The sequence below is a fragment of the Pleurodeles waltl genome, chromosome 8 (assembly GCF_031143425.1).
Source record: "Pleurodeles waltl isolate 20211129_DDA chromosome 8, aPleWal1.hap1.20221129, whole genome shotgun sequence".
Lineage (NCBI taxonomy): Eukaryota > Metazoa > Chordata > Amphibia > Caudata > Salamandridae > Pleurodeles > Pleurodeles waltl.
This window is the reverse complement of record NC_090447.1, coordinates 774,061,259-774,078,931: the sequence shown is the minus strand read 5'-3', so window position 1 is coordinate 774,078,931 and position 17,673 is coordinate 774,061,259. Positions and strand designations below refer to the sequence as shown.

The following is a 17,673-nucleotide window of genomic DNA, read 5'->3' as shown; positions in this document are numbered from 1 at the left end:
TAGAAGTGTTTGATCTTGCGACCAGTAGTGGTAATTTACAGTGATGAAATGAATTTGTGTTAAGAAAAAAAAAGCTTTCTAATGTATCGAGGTGATAGAGCCCAGACATAAGCGTCATAAATCAGTACACTGACGACACAGTAAAAGAGAATTCCCAGTTTCCCCAAAATAGAAATCACAAGATACAACTTGAGCAGTAAAAACACACCTTTTTTCCGGATTTCTTGCTGCCCCGCACCTGAGAGCAGTGACTAAAGCAGTCGGGACCATATTCGGCATTTCCAAAGGCAAAGTACTCTACTTTCTTCTCATACTTGGGGGATATTTCCGGACTAGAAAGCATGTGGTGGCTACCATACTTATATCATGTTTTATAATTAAAAAATAGTGTATGTAAATGAAATATAATTTAAATCTCGAATTTGAAATGTAGAAAGTAAAGTAGTACCACTTCAAAACTGAAATATTCTGTATAGTACATACACTCCTTAACCCTGTGCATTAAAATAATTAATTTATCTGAATATTAAACAATTAATTTCCTAAGATCTAAGAACATTGCCAGGCTTTCAGTAACACAAATAGCAGCAATTGCAGATAGTTTCCCCCTTATTTGCGAACGACAAAAATCCACAGTTCCCATTCTATAATACACTGGAAGATATTTTAAGGTGTGGGAAATCCATGAAGACAATAAGAATATTCAAGGGGAAGACAGGTAATTTTAAAGCTAAATGCATGTTATTGGTATATTCTAAAATGATTAATGGGAATGATGAGAATAATTTCGCATTTATTCACACAAAGTCCACTGTACTAAAATCGAATTAAGTTCTAATACAATTCATTACCATTATTGAGGCATTTTAATATATTTCAAACCATTAGGCACTGGTTATTTAATTTACATAATTCCAAAACTTGTAAAACCTTTTTTCAAAAATATGTTGGTGCATGACACGATTCGCAGTCAGTGAAACAAAGTTAATTAACGGGGATCATTTATTTTCAGTACATTAGTCATAAGAAGCCGCATGTGGCCATACATCAATTACAATTTTGAGCAAGGTAGAACCATACTCTTTATTGCATTTCTCTTTCAAAATGCGTCAAAATCATTGTATATTTCCCAACGCATTTAAATGAGCATTGATAAATACAATCTTGTCTAAAGGTCTTCCATTCTTGAAATGGCATGATGATGTTTAACTGACAGATTTGTACTTTGTCCAGAGGTTTGAACCACGCACATCAAAGTGTGGTTCATTAGCATATATATGATTAGCCAGATCTTGTAGATCGGGTTCTGGATCTGTGGTGGCAAACTGCAGCTTTTTCAATATCTTCCTTTACTTCAACGTCAGTTTCCTGCAGCACAAAGAAAAATATAGATGTTTAGGCCAGAGGTTACCAACCTTTTGACTTCTGTGAACCCCCACTTTATCATTACCAAAACCACTGGTTTAGGCCATTTACAGGTAAGAGATTCCCCTATTCCAATTCTGTTGCTCAAGTCTTGGTGGTGTTTTGTACAATCGGATATTAAACTCAGTTGTAAACCACTTTTATCTGAATACATTCAGATTTTTTTTTTTTTTACATAAAATAATCATTGCAATAGTACTTGGTTGTTTGGGGCACCTTGGGCCAGGCAGAGACAGAGTACTATACCAACACCATTAGTAAAACCACCAACAGAAGCTGAACGCTTGTCAAGACAATAACGCATTGCATCAACCCCCTACCAGACCCAACTACTCCTCTTTCCAAATAGAAGTGTAATGCCATCACCCTTTCAGTAAAAAAATGCAGAAAAACCAACGGCACGTAAATGTTAGACCTGTGTGATGCTATTCATTGTGTTTGACCAATGACTTTGTGTTTCACCATTGCGCATATTAGTTGCTCAGTGTTCACCAGTAGCCATTACATTTTGTATTCAGTTTAGCTGCTTATTGGCTTTGACATGGCATTAGTCATTACATTCTGTATTCAGTTTAGCTGCCTGTTGGCTTTGATATGGCATTAGACATTCAGTTTAGCTGCCTATTGGCTTTGACATGACATTAGACGTTACATTTGATATTTAGGTTAGCTGCCTATGGCTTTAACGTGGGGTTAGACATTGCAGTTGAGACATTGCAGATGAGCTGTGTTTTTTCCAAGCTGTGTTTTTCCACAAGGTAGACCAAGCAGTGTTTTTCACACCTGACCTTAGCTGATAAGAGCATGTAGATTTTGTCCTCGCAATCCAGTCTGAGAACGAGTGAGCTCGGGAGAATTGGCCACTCCAAGTTTCTTCGGTTCTCACACTGAGTTTGCTTTTAAGGATGACTCTGGATTATAGCAGGGGTAGATTGAATCTGCTTGACTTCAGACAGGAACGGAGACGTCAGTCTCCCGTTTGGGTAGAAAATCTCTTTCTCGCAGTTGACCGGAGTCATCAACTTACAGACCCCAGAAAGATGAAGCTGAGTTATAGGCCCTACAGGGTTGAATTTTGACTTTTATACTTTGCTTTGAAGTTATGCTATAATATAATCACATGTATTTGCTGTGTACATTGCAACTGAGAAGTACTTTGATATATTTTGCTTTCATTGCTGCAACTACTTTTGAACGTGTGCTTCCAATCTACTAATTTCATCTCGCAGGAACCTTGTGGTGAACAATAAGGCGGTCATTCTGACCCTGGCGGACCGCGGGAGCACCGCCGACAGGCCGGCGGTGCTCCAATGGGGATTCCGACCGCGGCGGTAAAGCCGCGGTCGGACCGGCAACACTGGCGGTCTCCCGCCAGTGTCCCGCCGCCCCATTGAATCCTCCAAGGCGGCGCAGCTTGCTGCGCCGCCGAGGGGATTCCGACCCCCCCCTACCGCCATCCAGATCCCGGCGGTCCGACCGCCGGGAACCGGATGGCGGTAGGGGGGGTCGCGGGGCCCCTGGGTGCCCCTGCAGTGCCCATGCCACTGGCATGGGCACTGCAGGGGCCCCCGTAAGAGGGCCCCTACAAGTATTTCACTGTCTGCTGCGCAGACAGTGAAATACGCGACGGGTGCAACTGCACCCGTCGCACAACTTTCACTCCGCCGGCTCGATTCCGAGCCGGCTTCATCGTGGAAGCCTCTTTCCCGCTGGGCTGGCGGGCGGCCTGAAGGCGGCCGCCCGCCAGCCCAGCGGGAATGTCAGAATTACCGCCGCGGTCTTTCGACCGCGGAACGGTAACCTGACGGCGGGACTTTGGCGGGCGGCCTCCGCCGCCCGCCAAGGTCAGAATGAGGGCCTAAATGTCTTCTTTAAACTCAGAAGTGCATTCCAGAGAGGTTCTGTAAGCTCGGTTATGAGATAAGAGCAGGAAAGTAGAACATTTTGGCATAGTCAGCAGTCTGGGAGTCAAATTGGAGATTTCGAAGTGCACGATTTAAAAGTGTAATTGTTTTTTTGTTGTTTAGAGAATTACAGAAGCACGGCAGACCATGTTTGAAAATGCATGTGAAGTGAAACTGCCTTATGGGGCTGTGAGAAACATGTTTTCTTGTTTATCAGGACTGTGTGAGTCTTGGGGTGATTGCTGTGATAAAGCATATTTAGAAAATGTGCCTTTTGAAATAAATGATGTTTCTTTTGTTCTTGACAGAAGGGTTTGGATACTTTTATCTGCTTACAGAAAAATGCAGGAGAGATGTAGGCAGTTAGAACATGAAAATAAGAATTTAAGTGAGCAAATTAGCCAGAACACATTAATGCAAGATAATGCTGAAATCTATAAAACTGCTGTTTTAGAAGAATCTGGCTTTTCCCATTCCAGTAATGAGGAGGTTAAGACAGCTGTGGGCCAGTCTGAGCCTCCGTGTGAGCAGAGCATAGAGCAAAACACCCCTCAGTTTTTGGCAGTTGAAGAGCATTCCTTAACAGATAACACTGAGAACAGAGCTCAGAATGTTATTTACAGACCGCTTCTGCAAAGAAAAATTAATTCGGACATGGCAGAAGTACTGTCGCAAAATGTGCAGTTACTGGCACAAGTAAAACAAAAGATTTTTGATTTTCTTACTGCTTGCACTAAGCAAAAGACACCGAGTTTCATGAGCTTGTTTGATTTTTGGTAACCGTATAGCCCTCATCTGAGTGAAATCTTAACACCTTGGTATAAAGTAACTAGGGAAAAAAAACATGAGCAGCTGCGCGCTTGTGATTTGGCAAATGAAATAATTCAGACTTTAGGTTTCTGCGCAGTGCAAGAGGGAAACACTGATTTACATGTAAATCAGGAACAGGGGAGGACAAGAGTGCCCCTGGAACTTCGGAGTAAGCTTTTGACTTGTTATCAGTGGGTGATGAGTTCTCCTAACTCTCACAGTATAGGACAGGCACAGGAAGCTATTATCATACACTGGATCTGGTACAGACAAGACAGGGCTAGAGTCACTGCAGCCCTGCATGAACAGGTGTCACAAACACCTTTTCAGGATGTGGAGAGGGTGCAGGGAGTACCACAGGTAAATGTCACCAGTGAAATTGAGTGCACCATTTGAATTCATGTCCCCAGAGGATAAAAAGCATGTTTGTTTGACTAATGATTCATTGACTGAAATGGGGTTTGCTAGCATAGGAGAAGGAACAGCGTTGTACAATGTGTGTCAGACTTTAAAGCAAGAGCTGTTTGAGATGTCATTTTTACACTGATTCTTGGTTCACTGCCAATGGTTTAGCCGATTGGTTTTCCACATGGCTTGCACCTAACTGGTTCAATTCCCTTGCAGATGTTAAAGAGAAAAATTCAGAGTCTGAAGTGTCCACCATGAATTCTGACTTGGTGGGGATGGCTAAGTGGGTGCACCAGAAATGTGGACAGCTGGGTGAAAAAGCCACTTACAGGTGGGCAGAGATTAGAGAGATGCACATTCCCCTAGATTTGATAAAAACTGTGCAGCACGCACAACAGCAATCTGTCCCACAAACAGTCACAGAGCAGTTGGGGAGAGGAAAGTTACCTGGACAGATATGGCAAATTGATCAGGTTTTAGGGGGAGTGATTGCTGCAGATTACCAAGGAGAAATTAAAATGATGCTGTTAACTAGGAAAGAATCTGATTCCTTCATACAAATTGGAGACAGAATGGCCCAACTTGTCAAAAATGCAGTGAATAGAGGTTTGGTAAAGAAGGAGTCTGCCCTAGCCCTGACAGTGCAAGGAAAGGGAAGCAGTGGCGCAGCAGATAAAAACCTCAGTGCTGAGGTGTGGGTTGAAGCCCCATATGACCCTCCAAAACCTGCAGAAATCATAACAAAGAGCCCCAAAAACGTCCTGCTGATTATAAAACCGGGAAAGGAAGAGGAAGGGCACATTTCAGATGACATGTTATTTGCAAGAAAAGTCATACTTTTTTCTTTTGCAGATCCTACCACGTTTCGCCACTGACCATGAGTGTGCTGTGTGGTCTCCCTTTGGGTGTTTGCGTGTGGGGTCAGGGAAGGGACCGAACCCCCAACCTGAACCTGATTGAGTAAAGTACAAACCCCATGGATCCATTTTGCGCAACTGGCGCCTTCAGTTCAAGATCAACTTGTTTGATTACATTCTTCCACTGGAACTAAGCAACCTTAACAGTTAACTGTCTGTGTTTATTCATGTGGAACTCTGACTTTCACTTACATTCCAGCAAACCTTTCAGGTGGACTGTGCACCTTTACATGAGTAGAACTCATGCTACATCAAATTGCTGTTTTAGAGACACTGTTCAATCAGTTATTATCACAATCGGAGTATATAAGTTTCAGTCTTTTCTGTGTAGATGTATCTGATGTGAAAGGTTATGAGATCAATATGTTAATCCACTTACATTGCTTTACAGTGATTGCTTTTATCATTCAAATCTGACTTGCTTATAATGTTTTTTTTTGTTGTTGATGTTTTTGTTTGAAATAAGAGGTATGAAACAAAAATTAATTGGTCATAGGGTGGAATGTGATGTTATTAATTGTGTTTGACCAATTACTTTGTGTTTCACCATTGCGCATATTAGTTGCTCAATGTTCACCAGTAGCAGTTACATTTTGTATTCAGTTTAGCTGCCTATTGGCTTTGACTTGGCATTAGACATTACATTCTGTATTCAGTTTAGCTGCCTGCCTATTGGCTTTGATATGGCATTAGACATAAAAAAAAATGTTATTTAGGTTAGCTGCCTATTGGCTTTAACGTGGGGTTAGACATTGCAGTTGAGACATTGCAGATGAGCTGTGTTTTTTCCAAGCTGTGGAAGACCAAGCAGTGTTTTTCACACCAGACCTTAGCTGAGAAGAGCACGTAGATTTTGTGTTTACCTCGCAATCCAGTCTGAGAACGAGTGAGCTCGGGAGAATTGGCCACTCTCCAAGTTTCTTCGGTTCTCACACTGAGTTTGCTTTTAAGGATGACTCTGGACTACAGCAGGGGTAGATTGAATCTGCTTGACTTCAGACAGGAACGGAGACGTCAGTTGCCTGTCTCCCGTTTGGGTAGAAAATCTCTTTCTCGCAGTTGACCGGAGTCATCAACTGCAGGCTTGCCCTACGGTGATGAATTTTGACTTTTATTCATTGCTTTGAAGTTATGCTACAATATAATCACATGCATTTGCTGTGTACATTGCATCTGAGAAGTACTTTGATATATTTTGCTTTCATTGCTGCAACTACTTTTGAACGTGTGCTTCCAATCTACTAATTTTGTCTCTCAGGAACCTTGTGGTGAACAATAAATGTCTTCTTTAAACTCGGAAGTGCATTACAGAGAGGTTCTGTAAGCTCGGTTATGAGATAAGAGCAGGAAAGCAGAACAACCTGTCAGCCTTAGAGTTGTCATCCCCCAACTTTGTGCTTGCCTCCCTCGTTTTTTCTGGCCCTGTTTTTGGGACTCTGCAAGTGCTCTCTCCCCTAAAACATAATAACATTGGCTCCTACACAATTGGCATACATAATTTATCTGTAAGTCCATAGTAAAGTGCACAAGAGGTGCCCAGGGCCTCTAAATTAAATGCTAATAGTGGGCCTGCAGCATTGATTGTGTCACCCACATAAGTAGCCCCTTAACCATGTCTCAGGCATGCCATTGCAAGCCCTGTGTGCGCACTTTCAATGCCACTTCAACTTGGCATTTAAAACTACTTGCCAAGCCTTAAACTCCCCTTTTTTCTACGTCACCACCTAAGGTAGTCCCTAGGTAACCCATAGGGCAGGGTGCTATGTAAGTAAAAGGGAGGACATGTACTTATGTGTTTTACCTGTCTTGTTAGTGAAAAACTCAGACTACTGTGAGGCCTGGCCCTCTCATAGGCCAGCATTAGAACTGCCCTTATATACCTTTAAGTGGTAGATTCTGATCTGAAAGTAGTAGTCCTGTCAAGTTCAGTGTGGCCATCATGGTAACAAAAGATACTGCTTACAGGCGAAGTTGAATTTACTATTACTATTTTTGATATGCCACTTTTAGAAAGTGGGCATTTTTCTACACTTACTGCCCTTTGTGCCTTACAGCCTGCCTCCAATCCACGTCTGGTCTGTGCTGGTTGACAGCTCCCCTTGTGCATTCTACCAAGACAGCCATAAACACAGGGCACTCAGTTACATCTGCAGTCATCTGCATACAGATTGGTTTCCCTTGGCAGGAAGGGTGGAGGGTATCTCTCTTACACTTCAAAGGCCAGTGGCCTGCACTCACTCAAAGGACTGGTAACCTCCTGATAGGGATCCTGAAAGACAGGATTGGGCTGAAAAGGGAACTTGTGCACTTCAAAACCACTCTTTAAAGCCCCCCCCCTTCCAAGGCATTTTTGGGTGTATATACTGGTTCTCTATCCCCACCAAATCAGAGACTTCTGGACCTACACCTGGAGTCTGTCAGAGGGACTGCCTGACTATCCAAAGGACTCACCTGGACTGCTTTACTGAGAAGGACTGCTGCTCTACTTGCTGCCCTCCTACCTGCTGGCCTCTGACTCTGCTGGAAGAACTTTGCCTTCCCCACAAGTGCTCTCCAAGGACTTGGATTGCACTTGCCTCCTGTTCTGAAGTCTCAAGGCCACAAACCCTTCACCAAAGAAGAAAATCCCCATGCGTTGGAAAATTGATGCAGCGCCTGCCTCGCAGCTGAAAATTTGCTGCATCACCTATAGATCGAGGCAGCGCCTGCTCCTTCTACCAGCTCATCAAGGATTTTCAATGCATCGTTCCTGGGTGTCAAAATATCCCTGCATCGCAGTGAGGAACGAAGGCTGTGCTCCTAGAAATCAATGCATCGCCTTGCAGCGTGGAAAGAAACAACATATTGTCTGTGCTGTGCTGGAAAATCCAACAGAGTGCCTTATTTTTCAACGCATCTCCTCCTCTGCACCCCCTGTGTGTTGTTATTTTTGATGCATCCCAGGTACTGTGTGTTACAAGGATGTAACCACTGATTCGTAAGGATTGAGACTCAATTAAACCATTAAAAAGTGATATCTTGACTTGTGCATATTGGATTTATGTTTTGATCAGATTTTATTCAGATAAATATCTATTTTTCTAAACTGCTGTGGAGTACGTTTTTTTGTGTTTTCACTGTTACTGTATGAGTTATTACACAAATACTTTAAACATTGCCTTCTAAGTTAAGCCTGCCTGCTCTGTGCCAAGCTGCCAGAGAGTGAGCACAGGAGAATTTGGATTGTGTTGTGACTTACCCTGACTAGGATTGTGGTCCCTACTTGGACAAGGGTGTATACCTCTGCCAACTAGAGACCCAATATCTAACAATCAAAAGCATTAAACCTGCTTCATCCCCTATGCACACCCTTCCTGAAGGATGCTGCATTGGTCCACTATCAAAGCCCTATCTCTTGCAGATCTCATTCCCTTAAAGCCACTTCTTATGAAGATAATGTCCTACCCTCAACCTTCATCAAAGGTCTCGGAGTATGCTTCCCCCACCCCTTCTCATCATTGTCAATGCCTCCCTCACTCAAGGCATCCTCCTAGAACCTGTCAAGACAGGCCAGATAATCCCACTCCTATAGAAACATCTGCTTGACGCTAATGATCTTGCCAACGACTGGCTTATAACATATCTACTTTTCACCGACAATGTCAATAAAAAAGCAGTGCATGTTCAACTACCATATCACATTGATGCTAGCCATCTCCTGCACAGATTTAAGTCTGGCTTCAGATCCTGCAGCATTATGAGGACTACTGTCATACACCTCATAGACGATGCCCTCTTGCCAGAAGGTGAAGATGACCTCTTCCTCCTGATACTGCTGGACGTCTCAGCAGCCTTAGACACAGTTGACTATCCCACTCTCATATGCACCTGGACTCTTGAATGGGATTCACTAGCAATGTCTTTCACTGGTTCTCCTCCTACCTGCCCACCTCAAACCAGTTTGCTTCCATGGGCACATCCAGGTCCCTTAAGATCCCTATCACATTGCGGAATGTCACAAGGTTACATACTGTCTCCTGTCATCTTTGACCTCCACATAGAGCTGCTTGGTGTGGTACTGACAGATGATAGCATCAAGATTCACCAATACACCAATGATACACAACTCCACTATAATATCTCCTTTGGTTCAGACATCTAACACCTCAAACACAGTCTGCATATCCAGTGCCTACCTGAATTTCAACCTAGCCAAGGTGCAATTTCTGTTATTTGCCTCAAACACAGCCCGCTCATCAACCACACCTGGATGTTCAAAACCTACTTGAAACTCAACCCAGCCAAAACTGAATTTCTGTTATTTGTCAAGAACAACAAAAAAGAAACTGCAAACCTGCCACAATGGTATGAACCTTGATGGCTTACAACCCCAACTTTTACTGAATGGGCAAGTGAATTATGTTCACCACCAACACCAACCTTAAGCTACACATTGGGAGTGGGGAGGGCATATGGCCAGATCTCTCTTCTAAAAAAAGAAAAAGTCAAACATTTTGTTTTTCTGAAAGTGATCTCAGAACTGCTATTCAAGCCCACATACTCTTGCATATTGACGGTGGTAATGCCCTGCATGTTGTCCCCCCCCCGCAGACTCTATGCTTTCAACTTCTAAAGGATCCTGCATGCTGCAGCATGTCTCATCCAGGGCCTAGTAAAAGTATGATCACATCACCCACATCTTTATAGAACTCCATTGACTTTCCTTGCCAGCCCACCGTCTTCAAAATTAACTCCGTTATTTACAAATCTATGATAGCCAGCACCACCCTTGTAGACAAGCTCACCATCTCTGGTGGTTCTTGGCACACCCACTGGCACACCCACTGGCACACCCACTGGCAGAACACAATCATTCTGCACACTGAGAAGTGTAAAAGAATAACCATAATGTGGCAGGCTTTTGCCATCTATGCACCCAGCATCTGTACCAACATGCCATATCCATCAGGACTGTTCCAATTTGGGAAAGAGTTGAAGACTCACCTCTTTAAAGAACACCACATCTCAGTGCATTAACTGTCCACAACCTAGATACCTCTACTAGCACTCATTAACTTATGCTTGCCTTTGACCCTGTACAGCACTCCAATGCCTTTTGGTTGGGTTCACACTACTGAAATAATATATATATATATATATATATATATATATATATATATATATACTGTCCCACTGGAGGCAAGCCTTTGCTGGCTATACTGTGAATCTTGGAGCTTTTAGAGCAGGCCCTCCATTGTGCTCCCATGATGCACCTTAAAGATTTGTCAGGGCTGGTCTAAGCACTCCAGTGAGTCCTTGGTCAGTTGCTCTGCGACCTCCCTGGGATGATTCAGTTCCCAGTCCTTTTCTCCAGGTGTGGAGCTCTGGCAATGGCAACAAACTTCTAGGTGCCGTCCTGAGGGTCATTGTAGCAGTACCTCAACTAGGCATCACTGGTGCCAAGTGCTGGCTTCAGCATGTAGTGCCAGAAGATGATGGCCCCAGATCTACAGAGTAGGGCTTACTCCCTGGTAAGTCTTGGAGCTGTTTCAGGTTCTTTACATGCAACGGGCTGCCCTGGATGGGCAACTCAGGATTGCAGTCTTCTTAAGGTTTTTGGGACTGCTCAGCATGAACATGTAGTGCTGCGGTCACATTGTGCTTTTGTAAGGACGAGGGGGATAGTACACAGAGCCCACCTGGCACTCTTCAGCAGTGGCCTGGTTCCTCTGATGAAGCTGCTCAGACCAGTTGGATCTCATGGCCACGTCAATCTCTCAGATTGTGAGTCTCTGTTGATTGACCCCTGCAGTAGAGTCAATTGCTACAGTCTCTTCCAGTGGTCCATTCTTCCTGCAGGGTTCGCTCTTTCCTTTCCTCTTATTCAAACAGTGTTATGGGTCCCAGGAATTCTTCATTCAGATCATACTCCTAATTGATGTCCCATCACCTCTGGGATAGTGGCTATCTGGCAAATACCAGCCTTTGGTTAGTCAGTGGTCCTCTGAGTGCTCTGCTTAGAACCCTCTCCTAAGCTGAATAGAACATGGAACTGGAACAACAAGTTAGCTAATTGCTCACACTTTTACACAGAGTTGGCAGGCAGGGTATGTGTGTTCCCTGTCTGCCTTTTCAGAACCAGATCTGGTTAGATCCCATTTTATGTGTCCTTCATATGCTCTCGTCTAGACACAACCTTTGTCTTCAGCGATGCTTCTTACAGCAGGGTTGTCTCCAGGTTGGATCACCCACAACAGAGGCAAAATGAGGTGAGAGCAGTATGAAGCTTGACTTTTTTATTCTTTAAAGCATCCTCAAGTAGTTAAACATAACTGCTGTTACAAAGTCTTGTTAAGTTGGGCATATCACAAGGGGTCTTGGACATGGGTGAAGTCCAGTCATGAAGGTGCTCACAGCCTTTGGTGCGTCCTGTGTGTGTCCAGTAAGGGACTATTAATTGTTCTATCCTGCAGATGGCAACCTGGGGATTGGTGGGGTGGGGGGTCATTTCACATGAGACATAATATAATTGAATGGGGGAGATGCAGGCATATGAATCTTGACTTTCAATAACAACTTGCTTGCCAACCTTCCCACATAATTTCAGGGGGAGATTTCAACCTCCCACACAATCCTATCACTGACCGCAGCTCTAGAGACAAATACAAACAGACTACAGCTCACAAGTTACTTCATAAAATAAGCTCCAATGTTTCCCTAATGGAAACTTGCCGCATCCAACTCCCTGATGAAAAGGATTACACCATCATTTTTCTACCTCATCAATCATTCCACAGAATAGATTGAACTTCCTATGTTGCTGGAGATGAAGATGTAATCATTTCCTTCTCCTTAGAACCCAGGATCATATCAGACCAATCTGCTATAACAACTTCCGTAATCTGGGGCCCACCTACCCCAAGGACAAATCTTGAAGATTAAATTCTGATATTCCCCAATGTGATAAGCATATAAACACAATTTGTCAGGCCATTAAAAATGTCTTCTTAGATAGCCCTTTGAAGATTACCAGATTCAATTATAATGGGGCTCCTTCAAAGCCACAATTAGAGGGGTAATTATTGGTAATAGTGCAAGTACTAATAAGGAAGCTAATGCCCTCCTTGGTAAATTAGAGACTGAAATAAAAGCCCTTGAAATCCAGTTCTATTCAGAAAAGGATACGGCCTTACTAGCGATTATAAATAAAAAACAAAATACTAATACAATAAGCTATTAATTACCAGAGCGGGACAGTGTGTGAAAAAATGTATCTCTCTTAAATTATGCACAAATACACTACTAGGAAAACTCTTGCTCGATATTTGAAAGCAAAACAAAACAACTTTCAAATGACCCCTGTCTGTGACAAACACAGCCACCTTCACTTTTATATAAATAAGGTCTCAGACATTTTTCTTGATATTTGTAAATCCTCATATGATGAAAACACCGACATTTCAGAAGAGGTGAGCTTGAAATATCTGAGCAAACTCCATATTTCCAAACTTGGGGCTGAAGACTTCTCCTCCTTGAATGATCCTATTACAATCACGGAGATTAAACAAGCAATTAGCTCACTCAAGTCTGCTATAGCCCCCGGAACGGACAGTTAGATTTTATAAACTTTTCATTTATGACTTGCAATCTCCTTTACTGAATCTTTTCCAGAACTACTCCAATATAGGTGCATAGCTGGGTCTACAGCAGAAGCCACTATAACTCTCATCCCTAAAGAGGGCAAAGATCACACCCTACCCAAAAACTATAGACCAATGTCACTGATAAATTTGGACTGTAAAATATATGCAAAAATCCTAGCTAAGTGACTAGAAACAGTTATGCCCTTATTGAGTTATATCAGGCTGGTTTCCTTAAAGGACGCCTCTCTAATTATAATGTCAGACTTTAGGGCATGTCCTTCAGAAGTCAAAATCCTAAAACAGTAACCACCCTTGATGGTGAAAAAGCATTCGATAAAGTTGCATGACCCTTTCTAAAATCCATCCTATCCTCTTTTAACTTGGGAAATCCCTTCATAAAAATTGTAATGGCCTTATTCTCCAATCCACAGGCTACAATATGTTCAATGGTATAACTTCAAGTTCCTTTGATCTTAAATAAGGAATGCAACAAGGCTGTCGCCTTTCCTTTTTCTATTAGCTATTGAACCACTTCTTCTGGCATTAAACAGAAATAATACTTCCATTGGCATCCATATTGAAGACTGATGTTTCAAAACAGCCATGTAAGCAGATGAGATCTTAATCATAACTGAGCAGGTAGACTCCGCCAGCCCCGAAATTATGTCTATAATATATGGTTATGCAGCAGATTCCGGGTATACCCTTAATAGAGATAAGTCAGAAGTCTGTCCTTTAAATATCCTCTACTCGAAATAAGTTTTGGGGAATTCTGGTCTGGTGTGGCAACTAAACTTCCTTAAATATCTTGGTCTTGAATTTGATGATTGCCTCACCAAATTCATTGGACACAACAAAACCCTTGTTCTCTAAAAAAAAGTTCAGAACTTCTTTGAGGTATGGTCATCCAGGTTTTTAACTTGCTGAGGGCAAACTCGAATCCATAAAAATGGTAATCACTCCAATTGTCAATTACCTGTTAGCAATGTCTCCTATTCTATGTTCTGACTTTTTTAACAACTTAGACCGTCAGCTCAACCATTTTCTGTGGGGTCCAAAAAAGCCTTGTATCGCCCTCGAAAAACTTTGCTTTTGTAAAAACCTGAGAGGCTCTAATCTAGCAGACTTTAAGCAATATCAAATGGCTTTTTTTGGCCTTCTAGGGAATTAAATGGTTTAACAGCCCTACAGATTATACACCCCTTTGGCTTCTAAGTGAATGCTCAATAATTTATAATCTCTTACCACATAGCCTTTTAACAACTACTATTAATAATATTATCCAAAACCATACTAGACAAACCCTTCTTCTTTTGAACTCCAGTTTTTCTGAAGGAAAAATGAGACATTCACTACAAGCTTCTATTTGGTGCAACAAAGACTTAGATTCCAAAACAATCAATACTTGGAAGTCTGCTGGTGTAGCCACAGTAGAGGATCTGGGCTCAACAAATTTCCATCTTTTGTTCAATAATATCTCTCTTAAATTCAACGTACCTCCACCCCACGTCTACAATTTTGTAAAAATTAAAGTGGCTATTTCAAAACACAAAGTTTACTCATTCCAATTAGCATCACTACCCAGATAAATTTTGGGGCTTTAAAGAAATGGTCATGTGGCATCTAAAATGTATGCTAAGCTCAGCCCAACTTCCACTTCCCTTCTTGACTCTCTGAAACAGAGATGGCAGTAGGAATGGTCACATGACGGTCTGCAAAGCCCTCTAGACGTTACCTGGCACAATTTGTGGAACTCTAATTTTTCAAAGAAAATAACCCCTAATCTTGCTCAGACCAAGTTTTTCCTTATACACAAACCTTATTTTACTCCTCTCTGGCTATTCAAACTTCACATTTCTCATACTAGCAATTGCTGTAGCTGCAAATACCATCAATGCGGATTTACGACATGTTACATGATTATCCTCGTTTGACAGACTTTTGGACCAAAGTTCATGAGACGATCAACACCATTTTCAATATGAATTTTCCTTTGCTTCTCATTCTCTATCCTCTGAGCATATCACCCTGCATACTACTTGACTTTGAGTAAAGATGATTGCTTACTATTTGATCTTCTTTTCACCTTAGCACATAAAACCATTCTCTCCTCATGAAAAACATTAGACAAAACCTCATATCATGAATGGTGGGAATGGTTTAGATACACTAGAGGATCCAATGTTATCTTCTCTACCCAGTACCCCTGGATCTCTGTGAATAAGACAGTCGGGAGCAAACTTGACGATTTTTTTTTTTTTTTTTAGAAATTGTTAATCCTCCCTAAACATGTTACATCAAGCTGAATATGGAAAGCTCAGTAAACTCCCCCTCCTTCACGCTTTAGTGTTTTGAAACCTTAATATTTTGGTTCTCTTTATTATTTTCTCCTTTATAAACCTGCAGTGATCACCTTTCTTATCGGGGCAATCACCTCATCTAGATATCTCTCGGGTACCCCTTCCCTTTTTTGTTTTCTCTGTTAGAGTTTTGTTCTTTTTTTCCCATCACGGTTGTATGAGATAGAACGTGTAACGCTGTGTTGATCCTTAAGTGTGACATCCTCTGATTTATTATGACTATTTGTCAGTTTTGCATACAATGACAACATCCACCATGTAAATTTTGCAACTGTTTCTTTTTTTCTTTTCTTTTTCTATGTATGTTTCCTTGTTTTTTTGTTTTTTTTGTTATGCTCTATAAAACGTTTTGAAATAAATAACTATAGCACCGTGTCTTCAGGCCACAGGGAGCAAGATGCTTGCTGTTTGTAAATTCAAAACTGTGAAATGGGAGAAAATTAAAATAATGAGTTTCATGGAATTTAGATAAACATAAAGTTAACTCTTCATCTTCTCCCATTTCAATATGTTGCATTAACACACAGCAAGTATCTTGCTCCCAATGGCTGGTAGACATGGTGCCATATTTATAAGTGAATAATACAACAATTTTTTTTTTTAAATGGAAGAAATTTAAAGTGCAGGCAAAAATTACATAATTTGAACACTTTTCTAGAACATTTGTCTGCACTTTAAATGTCTCACTTAAAAAAAATAATGGTTGTATATCAAATCAAATCATTAACATTTATAAAGCGCGCTACTCACCCGTGCGGGTCTCAAGGCGCTAGGGGAAAGAGGGGGTTACTGCTGCTCGAAAAGCCAGGTCTTTAGGAGTCTCCGGAAAGCGGAGTGGTCCTGGGTGGTCCTGAGGCTGGTGGGGAGGGAGTTCCAGGTCCTGGCCGCCAGGAAGGAGAAAGATCTCCCACCCGCCGTGGAGCGGCGGATGCGAGGGACGGAAGCGAGTGCGAGGCCAGAGGAACGGAGGAGGCGGGTGGGGACGTAGAAGCTGAGGCGTCGGTTGAGGTATTCCGGTCCCTTGTTGTGGAGGGCTTTGTGTGCGTGGGTGAGAAGTTGAAAGGTGATCCTTTTGCTGACTGGGAGCCAATGCAGGTGTCTCAGGTGTGCGGAGATGTGGCTGTTGCGGGGTACGTCGAGGATGAGGCGGGCCGAGGTGTTTTGAATGCGTTGCAGGTGATTTTGGAGTTTGGCTGTGGTCCCAGCGTAGAGGGTGTTGCCGTTGTCCAGGTGGCTCGTGACGAGGGCGTGGGTCACGGTTTTTCTAGTGTCGGCGGGGATCCAGCGGAAGATCTTGCGGAGCATGCGGAGGGTGAGGAAGCAGGCGGAGGTCATGGCATTGACTTGCTTGGTCATGGTGAGAAGAGGGTCCAAGATGAAGCCGAGGTTGCGGGCGTGGTCTGCGGGGGCCGGTGCGGTGCCGAGGGGCGTGGGCCACCAGGAGTCGTCCCAGGCAGACGGGGTGTTGCCGAGGATGAGGACTTCCGTTTTTTCAGAGTTCAGCTTTAGGCGGCTGAGCCTCATCCAATCTGCGACGTCCTTCATACCCTCTTGTAGGTTGGTCTTGGCGCTGGCGGGGTCCTTGGTGAGGGAGAGTATAAGTTGGGTGTCGTCGGCGTAGGAGGTGATGATGATGTCGTGCTTGCGTACGATGTTGGCGAGGGGGCTCATGTAGACATTGAAGAGTGTCGGGCTGAGTGATGAGCCTTGAGGTACGCCGCAGATGATCTCGGTGGGTACTGAGCGAAACGGAGGGAGGTAAACTCTTTAGGAACGGTTTGAGAGGAAGGAGGCGATCCAGTCCAGGGCCTGGCCTTGGATCCCGGTGGAGCGGAGGCGGGTGATTAGGGTGCGGTGACAGACGGTGTCGAAGGCAGCCGAAAGGTCGAGGAGAATGAGGGCGACTGTTTCACCGTTGTCCATCAGGGTTCTGATGTCGTCTCTGACTGAGATGAGGGCGGTTTCCGTGCTGTGGTTGGTTCGGAATCCGGTTTGTGAAGGGTCGAGCAGGTTGTTGTTTTCCAGGAAGGTGGTCAGCTGTTTGTTGACGGTCTTCTCTATTACCTTGGCTGGGAAAGGCAGGAGAGAGATGGGGCGGAAGTTTTTCAGGTCGCTCGGGTCAGCCGTAGGTTTCTTTAGTAGGGCGTTGACTTCGGCGTGTTTCCAGCATTCGGGGAAGGTAGCAGAAGAAAAAGAAGAGTTGATGACGGCCTGGAGGTGCGGGGCG

The 17,673-nt window shown here is 43.2% G+C and overlaps 1 pseudogene; it reads right to left on the bottom strand.

Annotated features, from left to right (window-relative positions):
* Nucleotides 1-1,191: 1,191 nt before the first annotated feature.
* LOC138249555 (pyruvate dehydrogenase E1 component subunit alpha, somatic form, mitochondrial-like) overlaps nt 1,192-17,673 on the bottom strand; it is a 176,299-nt pseudogene continuing 159,817 nt past the window's right edge.